Below are 12,814 nucleotides of genomic sequence, written 5' to 3'. Positions count from 1 at the left end.
TCCTCCCAAGCCTAAACCAGGAGGAAGCTGAAACTATGAATAGACCAATAACAAGGTCAGAAGTCGAGGCAGCAATTAAGAGCCTACCACACAAAAAAAGCCCAGGTCCAGACGGGTTCACAGCCAAATTCTACCAGACACACAAGGAGGAGCTGCTACCATTCCTTCTAAAACTATTTCAAACAATCCAAAAAGAGGGAATCCTTCCCAAATCATTTTATGAGACCAACATCATCCTGATACCAAAACCCGGCAGAGACCCAATGAGAAAAGAAAACTTCAGGCCAATATCCATGATGAACATAGATGCAAAAATCTTCAATAAAATATTGGCAAGCCGATTGCAACAGCATATCAAAAAACTTATTCATCATGATCAAGTAGGATTCATCCCGGGGTTGCAAGGCTGGTTCAACATACGCAAGTCTATCAACGTAATTCACCACATAAACAGAACCAAAAACAAAAACCACATGATTATCTCAATTGACGCAGAGAAGGCATTTGACAAAATTCAACAGCCTTTTATGCTAAAAACCCTCAATAAACTCGATATCGATGGAACGTATCTCAAAGTAATAAAAGCTATTTATGACAAACCAACAGCCAATATCATACTGAATGGGCAAAAACTGGAAGCATTCCCTTTAAAATCTGGCACTAGACAAGGATGCCCTCTCTCACCACTCCTATTCAATATAGTACTGGAAGTTCTAGCCAGAGCAATCAGGCAAGAAAAAGAAATAAAGGGTATTCAAATAGGAAAGGTGGAAGCCAAATTGTCTCTATTTGCAGACGACATGATAATATACCTAGAAGACCCCATTGCCTCAGCCCAAAAACTCCTGAAACTGATAAGCAACTTCAGCAAAGTCTCAGGATATAAAATCAATGTGCAAAAATCACAAGCATTCGTCTACACCAATAACAGACTTAAAGAAAGCCAAATCAAGAGCGAACTGCCATTCGCAATTGCTACAAAAAGAATAAAATACCTTGGAATACAACTCTCAAGGAATGTAAGGGAACTCTTCAAGGAAAACTACAAACCACTGCTCAACGAAATCAGAGAGGACACAAACAGATGGAGAAACATTCCATGTTCATGGTTAGGAAGAATTAACATTGTGAAAATGGCTATACTGCCCAAAGTAATTTACAGAATCAACGCTATCCCCATCAAGCTACCATTGACTTTCTTCACAGAACTGGAAAAAACCACCATGAACTTCATATGGAACCAAAAGAGAGCCCGCATAGCCAAGTCAATTCTAAGCAAAAAGAACACAGCGGGGGGCATCACACTACCGGATTTCAAACTATACTACAAGGCTACAGTAATCAAAACAGCATGGTACTGGTACCAAAACAGAGATATAGACCAATGGAACAAAACAGAGGCACCGGAGGCAACACAACATACATACAACTATACAATCTTTGATAAACCTGACAAAAACAAGCAATGGGGAAAGGATTCCATGTTTAACAAATGGTGTTGGGAAAACTGGCTAGCCATGTGCAGAAAGCAGAAACTGGACACTTTCCTGACACCTTACACTAAAATTAACTCCAGATGGATTAAAGACTTAAACATAAGACCTGGCACCATAAAAACCCTAGAAGGAAATCTAGGCAAAACCATCCAGGACACAGGAGTAGGCAAGGACTTCATGAACAAAACACCAAAAGCATTGGCAACAAAAGCCAAAATAGACAAATGGGACCTAATGAAACTCCACAGCTTCTGCACGGCAAAAGAAACAGTCACTAGAGTGGATCGGCAACCAACAGAATGGGAAAAAATTTTTGCAGTCTACCCATCTGACAAAGGGCTGATATCCAGAATTTACAAAGAACTCAAACAGATTTACAGGAAAAAAACAAACAACCCCATTCAAAAGTGGGCAAAGGATATGAACAGATACTTTACGAAAGAAGACATATATGAGGCCAACAATCATATGAAAAAATGCTCATCGTCACTGGTCATCAGAGAGATGCAAATCAAAACCACATTGAGATACCATCTCACGCCAGTTAGAATGGCGATCATTAAAAAATCTGGAGACAACAGATGCTGGAGAGGATGTGGAGAAAAAGGAACACTTTTACACTGTTGGTGGGAGTGTAAATTAGTTCAACCATTGTGGAAGACAGTGTGGCGATTCCTCAAGGCCTTAGAAATAGAAATTCCATTTGACCCAGCAATCCCATTACTGGGTATATATCCAAAAGACTATAAATCCTTCTACTATAAGGACACATGTACACGAATGTTCATTGCAGCACTGTTTACAATAGCAAAGACCTGGAATCAACCCAAATGCCCATTGATAATAGACTGGATTGGGAAAATGTGGCACATATACACCATGGAATATTATGCAGCAATCAGAAATGATGAGTTTGTGTCGTTTGTAGGGACATGAATCTGGAAAACATCATCCTCAGCAAACTGACACAAGAACAGAAAATGAAACACCGCATATTCTCACTCATAGGCGGGTGATGAAAAATGAGAACACATGGACACAGAAAGGGGAGTACTAAACACTGGGGTCTATTGGGGGGAAAAGGGGAGGGCCAGTGGAAGGGGGAGGTGGGGAGGGATAGCCTGGGGAGAAATGCCAAATGTGGGTGAAGGGGAGAAGAAAAGCAAAGCACACTGCCATGTGTGTACCTACGCAACTGTCTTGCATGCTCTGCTCATGTACCCCAAAACCTATAATCCAATAAAAAATTAAAAAAAAAAAGAAAACACTTAGAAAATTAGAATAGAAAAGTCCTTAATTTGATAACAGGCATCTATTGAAAGCAGACGTATTATAGTGAGATTTCAATTTCCCATTAAATTCAGGAAAAGAAATGGATTCTCCTATCAGCATTTCTATTCAACATTGTACTGGAGATTATATCAAATAAAATAAGCCAATAAAGAAAACTAAATGCATAACAATTAGAAAGAAAAAAGAGCCTCTGATTTTTCAGACCAAATTATTATATACACAGAAAATCCATGAAAATGTACCGTATTATTAGAATAGAAAACCATGGGCTGGGCACAGTGGCTCATGCCTGTAATCCCAGCATTTTGGGAGGTTGAGGCAAGTGGATTACCTGAGATTAGCAGTTCCATAGAAGTCTAGCCAACATGGTGAAACCTAGTCTCTACTAAAAATACAGAATTAACCTGGTGTAGTGGTACACACCTGTAGTCCCAGCTACTTGGGAAGCTAAGGAAGGAGAATCATTTGAACCTGGGAGGCAGAGATTGCAATGAGCTGAGATCACACCATTGCACTTCAGCCTGGGTGACAAAAGCGAAACTCTATCTCTAAAAGAAAAAAAAAAAAGAATAGAGAAACATGCTTCAGAAAGTTTCCAAGATAAATACATACGCGCACACACACACACACACACACACACACACACACACATTCGTTGAATACTTATTACATTCAAACTAGCAACAAAACATATTCAGTAAAAATGTATTGAATATCTACTATATAGCAGGCACTGAATTATGCACTGGAACAATATATACAAGAAATTCATGGGGAAATTATTAAACTTTATGCAGATAATGAAATAAGATCAAGCAAATGGAGAGAGATATCATGTATGGGAAGACTCAGGACTCTATACAGAACAAATCCAAATCTCCAAAGTAATCTATAAATTCAGTAAATGCAATCCAACCCAAACACAATTTTGATTAAAATTTGATAGTATGATTCTAAAATTAATATGAAAAAGCAAAGGAACAAGAATATCTGAAATAATTTTAAAGAAGAAGAAGGTGCAGCCTTTTGCCCTATAATATATCAACATTTGTTATAACATTATACCAGTTAAGTGAGTGAGTTCTTGGCACTAAGGTTCACTAAGTTTCATTAAGGTGGGAGTGCGGTGCCACACCTGGGCCACAGTTTTACGGGTCCTGCATTGCCCAAGGATACTGACAACACATCCGTGACAGCTTGGTTTTGCCAAATCATAATATTTAATTCTCTACTACCTTTCATGGAAGAGTTCCTATATAAAACAGAAAATATGTACAGTTCTGTGTCTGGACAATTCAAATAGCTTTTTAGCAATGGTCTGTAAAACTGAATATTAAATAGAAGAGTCTTTCCAAATCCTGTGCAAAAAACGCAGCCTTATCAAGAAACGAAATAGAAGTTGAGATTTGCTCAGGCAGGGTAGGAAGAGACACTTCAAAAATGAAGCCAGTCATGGTGACCTTGAATGGCCTTTGTTAACAGGAGGTGGTATGTTTCAGATAACTCCATGAGCCATTTGCCACAAGACAATTCAGGGCTAGAAGGCAGTAGCATCAATTAAACTCCTGGGAAGGCAGAATCAGCTTTTCTATTTTCTCTACCTCCACCCGCTTCTCTCCAAATATTTGGAATCGATCCCATCTGAATAATCCTTTCCCTGGGGCTGAGAAGGAACATTCAGCAAGCCAGATTAGGGCAAGAACTGAGTTTGTTTCAGGCATGAATATTAAATGGGATTTATGACAGATGGAGCACTTGTTAATTCTTTCTATTAGTAGAGCTATTCATAACAGCAAAGAAAGGGCCATCCCAGAACAGAAAGGGATGTCTTTAATCCTTCCTCTTGGAAAAGTCCAATTCTTAGCATTTCTCATTCTCTCTCTCCCCTGACACACATGCACTTTCTCTATCACATACAGACTCACAGTCAAACACACACACATACAAACACACACACACTCTACACTCCTTATCGAAGGAAACCAGACTGCCTTCAGCTTGTGGACCCATGGCCCCCACTGATTCCAGCAGGAATTATGGGCATGGCATTGTGAGCCCGAATATGACCCATCTCCTATGAATGAATCCTACATTATAGGAATGGAATTTGAAATTAACAGAGAGTCCTGTGCTCCAGCCATCTGCTCAGGGATTCCAGTTTTTTTCATATGACAAGAAGAGCACCAGAGCCCTCACAGGGCCAGCTCTTTATTAGCAGGGCCCCTCCTTCTAGCCCAGAGCCCATTTTTTGTGCTGCCACATAAGAAACAATGCCCTCTCTCCCTGATAACTTTTACTATATGGTTGATCTTTTATTAGGCTTTTGAGGTCTGAGAACCCAGCAGCCTCCCTCAACCCATCCCAAAAAGACAGTTCAGTATACAGAAACAGATCAGCTCCATCACAGAGCTTAGGAGCAAATAATGCCAGATGCCAAACCACAGAGCAGGCAGCCTCCTTGCTGCTTAACAATTCTCACTTCAGAAATGTAAGAGCTAATAGAATCATGCAAGAGCCAGCCAGGGAGAACAATGTCCGAGGAGCACGTGAAGAACATTCACCAAGGTTGAACTGACACAATCCATCCGGTATCCTAACTTGAGTTGCTTCTCTATTAAGCAAGGCTGATATCACTCCAACAAGTCCAATATACCAGCTTTGGTTTGCTCAGGTATAGGCAACTCAGGGGGAATTGAGCAATGCTGGCATTGGATTAGTCATTCACTTCTGCATTCATAGATTCAACCTTTTACTGGATGCTATAAACCAGGTACCTTGGTAAGCTCCGGCACAATCCCGGAAAGTAAAGAAACAAACAATAGCAACACTGTGTGATAATACCACAGTGTTTGTGGTGCTCGGATAAGATGCAGAGAACTTGCCAGGAGAGCTGACTGCGAGGCTGAGTCTGGAAGAACAAGTGTTTAGGGTATATTGGTGATGCCTTCCCTGCTTCCTTGGTGGGCTTCCCGTCATCAAAAACATTCCAAAAACATTTCTGGTATCATTATGAAGGTAAGAATTCAATCAATGTTTGAAGCATTTCACTTCACCAAAATGAAACAACAATTCCAGTAAAAGGTGATCCATATCTCTGAAATTAATAAACCATCTTGAACATTTTTAATTGCTCAAAACATTTTTAATCACAAAGGCAATGTATATTTTCCATAGATAATTATGAATAGACAAAAATAAAAATGATCAGGAATCCAGCAATTAGAGAAAGCAAGTCATATTTTGGTATTTTATTTTCTATAGTTTTTTGTTCTCATTTTTGAATACAACAGGGATCATATGTTATACACATAATTTTGTAACCTATTTTTTTCACTTAACATTCTATTCTAAGCAATTCTCATATTCTTATTCTCTGAGAAGGGTATTTTTAATGATTGAAAACATTCCACCATATGGATGGGCCATAATTATTTCAGATATTTCCCCACTGTTGGAAATTTAGGTCATTGCCATTTCTTTGCTCTCCTTGCTGCAATGAACATCTGAGTACACAACTCTGTTTGTGCATATACAATTATTTCCTAGCAATAAGTTTCTAAAAGCACAATAACTGGAACAAACACCACATATATTTTAGGAATTCTTGCTACATTATACGGAATATCCCCAGAAATACAAATACATTTCCTACTACCCCGTAGGTACTTAATAAATATTTATCAATCAGTGAATGAGTATGATTTTTAAGATTCTTTGTGATACTCTTGTGAAAAGCTGCCATACTTGAACTACAAGAAACTAAGTAAACTTTGAGGGAGTAATAAACACTTGGATGGGAGGAACCAGTAAACTAATAAATGTTTAAATATCTCAGAAGAATTTAGACCAAAAACTATATCTAAAGTAGAATTATGTATTTATCAAATGGAAAATTGTATACCCAAAAGAATGTCACAGAAGAGTAATTACTGTCATAGCAAAATGTGCACGCTGTGATGCTAAACAAAACGAACATCCATATAGGTATATAAGTGTAAGCTATACTTATGGCTTTGGAGTATAGTATGATCATATTTTTGTGGAATATGTGTGTGTGTATGCATGTAATTCATACTGCATTATATATACTAGAAGACAAACACAAATATTAACAGTGATTAACAGTGATTCTCTGTTAGGTTATGGGTGATGTTTTCATTGTGGGGTGTGTGTGTGTATGCATTCCAAATCTTGTACATCAAGCATGTACTACTTTTTTTAATTTAAAAAACCTGTTGTTAAATGTTGAATTACCATAGAACTAAAGAGAATACTTTCCAGAGCTAGAAATCTAACATAAAGACAGTAAACAAAATGATATACAAGCAGTTCTTCCCCTGAGGGTATATAATTCTGCTGGGGCTGCCATAATAAAACACCACAGACTGGGTAGCTTAAGCAACAGAAACTTATTATCTCATAGTGCTGGAGGCTAGAAGTCTGAGATCAGGGTGTCAACATGGTTGGGTGTTTGTGGGAGCTCCCTTCCTGGATTCTGGGATTACAGACAGCCACCTTCTCATTGTGTCCTCACATGGCCTTTTCTCAGTGTGTGTGTACAGAAGGAGAGGGAAGAGTATTCTGGTGTCTCTACTTGTCAGAGTACTAATCCCATCATGAAGACCCTATCCTCATGACCTCATCTACCCCTAATTACCTCCAAAAGGCCTCATCTCCAAGTATCATCACATTGAGGGTTAGGGATTCAACATATAAATTGTGGGGTCACAAACATTCAAACCATAACAGAGGGTATCAATAATAAGAGGGGCCCACATTCACACATTTTTCTAAATAAAATATTTAAGAAGGTTGCCTTGATAGATGATAAAATACAGAGAATACAACCATGAACAGGATGCAGTCCTGGCCATCAGAGACACATTCTTATGAGAGGAGACAGAAAATTGTTACTAATCTGTGCAATAGAATTCTAACAAAAATACATGCTGGGATATATTTTGAATGGAGAGAGGGAACACAGAGGAAGAGCTCTTAGTCTGGAAGCAATCATGAAATGTTTATAAAAGAAGTAAAACCTAAGCTGAATTTTGGTGGGGGGACAAAAGGAGGAGGAATTATTGAAGCTTGTAGAAGGCTGCGCCAGGCAAAGGCTACAGCCTGTACCAAGGCAATGAGGTACTAAGGTGCTATAATAGAAAACAGCCCAACACACATAAAGGGACAAGGCAGAGGACAAGGTTGGAGGAAAGACTCCCATGTCTAACCTAGTTCCTGAGTTACAGGGGGATCTCATCAGAGATTCAATGAGCTGAACTGGACCAAACTGAAATGTCATGTTAGGAGGTTTGAACTTTATCTCCAGGACCACAAAAAATCACTAAAATTTAAACAGGGAGGAACAAAAAATGACTCATGATTTAGGAATACCCCTCTGGTAACAAAGCAGAAGGGAATAAATTCACTATCAATTTCAAAAATAAAGGCAGAAAGCTAATGTAGCAGTTCTCCTAATAATTCAGATGAAAAGTGATGGGATCCTAAGTGATGAGGCACAGATATTTACTAGGAAAATAAATGTGTATTGCCAAAGAGACAAATTGGTTATAGAAAATAGTGAAGCTATAAACTGCATGGGGTTGACTAAGAGGTTGCATGATGTGAAAGGCCTGAATTGAGAAAAAACAGCAAAGCCATTAGAAGCAAGACTACTTCAGCAACATGGCAACCAACTAGTAGGATTACGCCAAGCACATATATTGAGTTATCGTTGTAGAAATTGACTATAGTTGTAATAATTACTGTTCTAAGACACATTGTTGCATATCAAACAATCTGAATCAGGGATTTTCAGGTCATTCTCAAGGCTATTGCATGAAGAGAGGAGGTGACATAAAGAGGCCCAACAGTAAGACTCCTGCCTCTCCTTCACTTAGGCCAGTCTCTGCCACTTTAGGAGAGAAGACATGCTTGAAAGCCACTGATGTAAATAAATGTGTGTGCATATGCCAATGGGGATGTATAACCAAACTTTTCATATGACACAAACCTAACTAAATATATACCACCTTGACATATTAATCAGCAATGTATGTTTTCATCCCATGTGGAAACTTAACGAGCACACCGCAACTAATGGGCTTTAGATCCTTCCACTAAATAATAAGTTCCTTAAAGACAGAGATTCCCTCCCTCCCACTATTTATTATAGACTTTACAAATAAAGTGTCCAATAAACATTTGCTTGTTAAAAAGAAAAGTAGGCTAATTTAAAAAAAAAAAACATAACCAAATAAATTCTTCCATGGATCCAAAAGCAATTTGTCAATTTGTCTGAAGGGAAACACATCCCAGGCTAAATTTGTAATCTACAAATATAGAGAAAGAATACTAATTATTATCCTTAATGATTTAGCTATAAGGGTGAACAGTGATAATGAAGTCAGTATACCATAACTCCAGTTTACAGTACAACCATCTTAGGACGTGGTAAAGGATAGCACATTACAGTGGTGGCTTTATGTTAAGGAATATTCCAGCTCATTACCTTCCAAACAATTATAGTGAAAACTGGTCTCTTTCCAAGACTCTTATTTTCTCTTTTATGTTCACACATACACACTCTCTCTCTCTCTCTCTTTCTTTCTCTTTCTCTGTGTGTCTCTCTCTCCCTCTCTCTCTCTCTTAGCCAAAGAGGTGGGGTAAGCAAACCTTACTGTCTCTGCAATAATTACTTAAGTAACAGGGCAACCAATTAGTAGGAATAGTCAAAGCATGTATATTGAATTATCTTTGTTTAAGTTCAATCTGTATATCTATGTATACTGTATATGATGTTAAATACAAATGAGATGAGAGGCCTATCTTTTGCAGTCTGTCAGAATTCCTTTTAAGAAAGGAAGCATCCCTCAGACTTATTTCCCTATTGTAAGTTTTAGAGCCTAAGAGAAAATAGCACCTGCAGTGATTCTGTGGGTTCCATGAAAAGGTCACATGAAGCATGCACTTGTTTTAAGAGCTTGAGAATTCTATAAGAAAGACAGACAAAACTCATACCAGAAATAAAAAGGTGGGCTGAGGTTGGGCACAGTGGCTCACGCTCGTAATCTCAGCACTTTGGGAGGCCAAGGTGGGTAGATCACCTGAGGTCAGGAGCTCGAGACCAGCTGGCCAACATTGTGAAACCCCGTCTCTACCAAAAATACAAAATTACCTGGGCATGGTGGCAGATGCCTGTAATCCCAACTACTCAGGATGCTGAGGCAGGAGAATCATTTGAACCTGGGAGGCAAAGGCTGCCGTGAGCTGAGATTGTGGTGCCACTGCGTTCAAGCCTGGGTGACAGAGCAAGACACCATCTCCAAAAAAAAAAAAAAGGTGGCCTGCATCTGATTGATGTTGCAAGGCAAAATGTTATATGCCAAACAGTAACTTGGTGATTATTTCTCCTGCATAATTAAACTCATAACTGTAAATTCTGTACATTATTATTTTATAAAATCTTTCAAAAGCAAATAAAGGAAAAACTTGGCTTGGCTGCCGATAGATAATTTTGTTTTGATACCAGTTTGAATAAAACAAGAACTCTCTGATGGATTTATAACATGATAGTGCAGTTCAGGCATGGGATAGACTGAAGGTGACAGGAAGGGTGGCACAAAGGCCATGTGTACTGAGTGTCAAATTGACAGGGCAGCCTACAGGAGAACTCAGCAGACATGGAAAGTGATTGGGCAGAAAGCTAGTGATATCTCAGCAATACCCTGAGCATATGTGAAGAAGAATTTCTTGATGAGTGGTATAAATCCAATCAGTAACATTCAGATTTTCATAAATTTAAAACACTATTTTTTAAAAAGTACAGTCATAGTAATCTGAGACCACACTGTATCCAGTGTAGGATAGCACAGCAAGAGCAGCAGTGTACACAGTGTCAGTCCAGCATGACAGGTCCATGAAAACGTCTGTCCCAGGAGCAATACCACTGGCCCACTCTACAGCTTCTCCTGCACCAGTGACATTGCTAAGTTACTTTATACACTTCATTCTCATCACAGTGAGTTTTCTGACATTCTGACTTACATTCATACGTCTCTTCATGTTCTTTTTCCTGCACAAGCAAATTATTTCTAAATCCTCTTTCCCTACTTCTCTCTTGAGGGTAGGTTTCTATTCTACAATCAAGTTATCATCTTCATCCTAATCATGGGAAATGCTGAGGAGATATTCACCTTGCCTCAATGTGGGTAGTGTGAGAAAAGAATCAAATCTAGGAAAAATGAGTACCAAGAAGGAAGATGTAAGCAATCACTTAAAGGCAGGGGTGGGGTGCAGGGGAGGATTCCATCTTTGTCCACCTAGATAACCTCAGATGGAAACCTGGAAAAGGGCAGTCATGTACCCATGGGTGTTTAAACATGGCTGGAATACTGCAAAATAAAAGCAAGCTAATTATCATTGATGAGCACACATGCTATTTACCTTTGGTGAGCCTTTTTCTGAACTTAAACAATAGATTTCTAATATTTACCATGGGAATTATTCATAAAATGTTCAGATATTCTGGATCAAAATTGCAGCATCCACTAAAAATACTCAGTCCTGACTTCCTTTTCAAATCAATGTGAAAGGCTACACAAGGTAAGTATACAATTCCACATTCAATTTGACATTCCAGAATGTTACTTGTGAAAACAGATTGATGAGAGTGTGAGTGGGGTTGCAGATTCTAGTAAGAAATGCATCTCTTCTGCATAAGACCTTCCGGGGGATGTGTCACTATCCTACACTGCATTGCTTATGTTTCCAATTAGAGTTTCAGAAGCTACCACAGCCACAGTACACAGAGTGATACAGCCAGGAGGCAACCAGGAAGCTAAGACAATTGTATACCTCTCCTGCATGGCTAATAACTAAAGCAGTAGAATGTCCAAGACTATACTCATTTTTGGCTTTATTCATCATGAACAACAAGGTTTTTTTCCTGGCCCTGTAGTAAGTCTGTCATCAACTATAGTGAACAACACAGATCCAAGAATAGAGAGTGATTCTGTGTGACAGCAGAGAGAAGAGTCAGATGGATGATCCAAGGAAAATTCCCAGAAGGCATGATGCCATACCAAAGGAGGAGGCAGCATGTGTTGGAGTGGGCTTGAGTGAGTAGCTGGTTTCCCACTATTTTCCTCTTAGTCAAAACTCTTTTTTATTGCCACTACCCTTAAGCCATATCAAGAGCCTTGCCATGATTCTCTCACCTCGATGAATTTCTGTTTTTGAAATGAGGTGGAAAGGCAGAAACTTGAAGAGTCTCTTTCTCTTCTCCATAAATCATCAACGAGATAAAAAATAGAATCCATTCACCAGTTACTCTTTTCTTCTCAAAGGACTCTGTTTACATGGTTTTTGTAAAGTGTGGTATAAGGCAAACAGTTTAGGGAAGTTGATGGACCTCAATAAACCATCTCATGGTGGTATTGAAGTTGAACAGTTAGAATGGGCAAGTGGCATATATCAAGAAGAACACCAAAAGAAAACAACAAAACCTCTTTGTGAAGGTCTTATTCCTAAATACAGACATTGAACCCAAAGAATGAACAAATCTTCAAGGTTGCAGATTGATTTAATAAATTTATTCCAGAATCCCATCTACAATAAATGATTAAAAGAAAGGAACAAAGTTTCTACAAGGATGCACTGAACACAAATAATTCTTGCATTGTGTATTATCCAAGTGAGATTTCATTACGATGGAACAGCCTGTTCTGCCGTTTACCTTCATAAAGCTTCATCTAAGAACAGCAATTCAAACAATCAAATTATCCACTGTGGTTTCTTAAGAAAGGTACAGTTCTGTATTTCTAAAATGCTCATTTATGTACTTAATGACTTTGAATTTGCAGGGAAATATTCACCTGATTATGTGATGCAACTGTAGGGCATGAATTTACTGGCAATGATCAAATCTTAAACACAAATGTGGAATAACTGCTCAAAGCACATGTAAAAGTCCTTTGTGATTAAATTATCATGGGACTGGAACCAAAAGTACTATATAAGAACCATTG

At 38.6% G+C, this 12,814-nt stretch overlaps 1 long non-coding RNA gene across 2 annotated transcripts in view; it reads right to left on the bottom strand.

The window, feature by feature from the left end:
* Nucleotides 1-12,814, bottom strand: part of LOC144577409 (uncharacterized) — a 78,457-nt gene that overhangs the window by 25,142 nt on the left and 40,501 nt on the right. For both annotated transcript variants that reach the window (XR_013521212.1, XR_013521211.1), the window contains exon 4: nucleotides 3,213-3,337. This is a non-coding gene — a long non-coding RNA (uncharacterized LOC144577409). The remainder of the gene's footprint in view (nucleotides 1-3,212; nucleotides 3,338-12,814) is intronic.

Source organism: Callithrix jacchus, chromosome 8 (genome assembly GCF_049354715.1).
Source record: "Callithrix jacchus isolate 240 chromosome 8, calJac240_pri, whole genome shotgun sequence".
NCBI classification, from domain to species: Eukaryota; Metazoa; Chordata; class Mammalia; order Primates; family Cebidae; genus Callithrix; species Callithrix jacchus.
The sequence above is the reverse complement of the archived record's forward strand: the minus strand, read 5'-3'. Positions and strand labels throughout refer to the sequence as shown.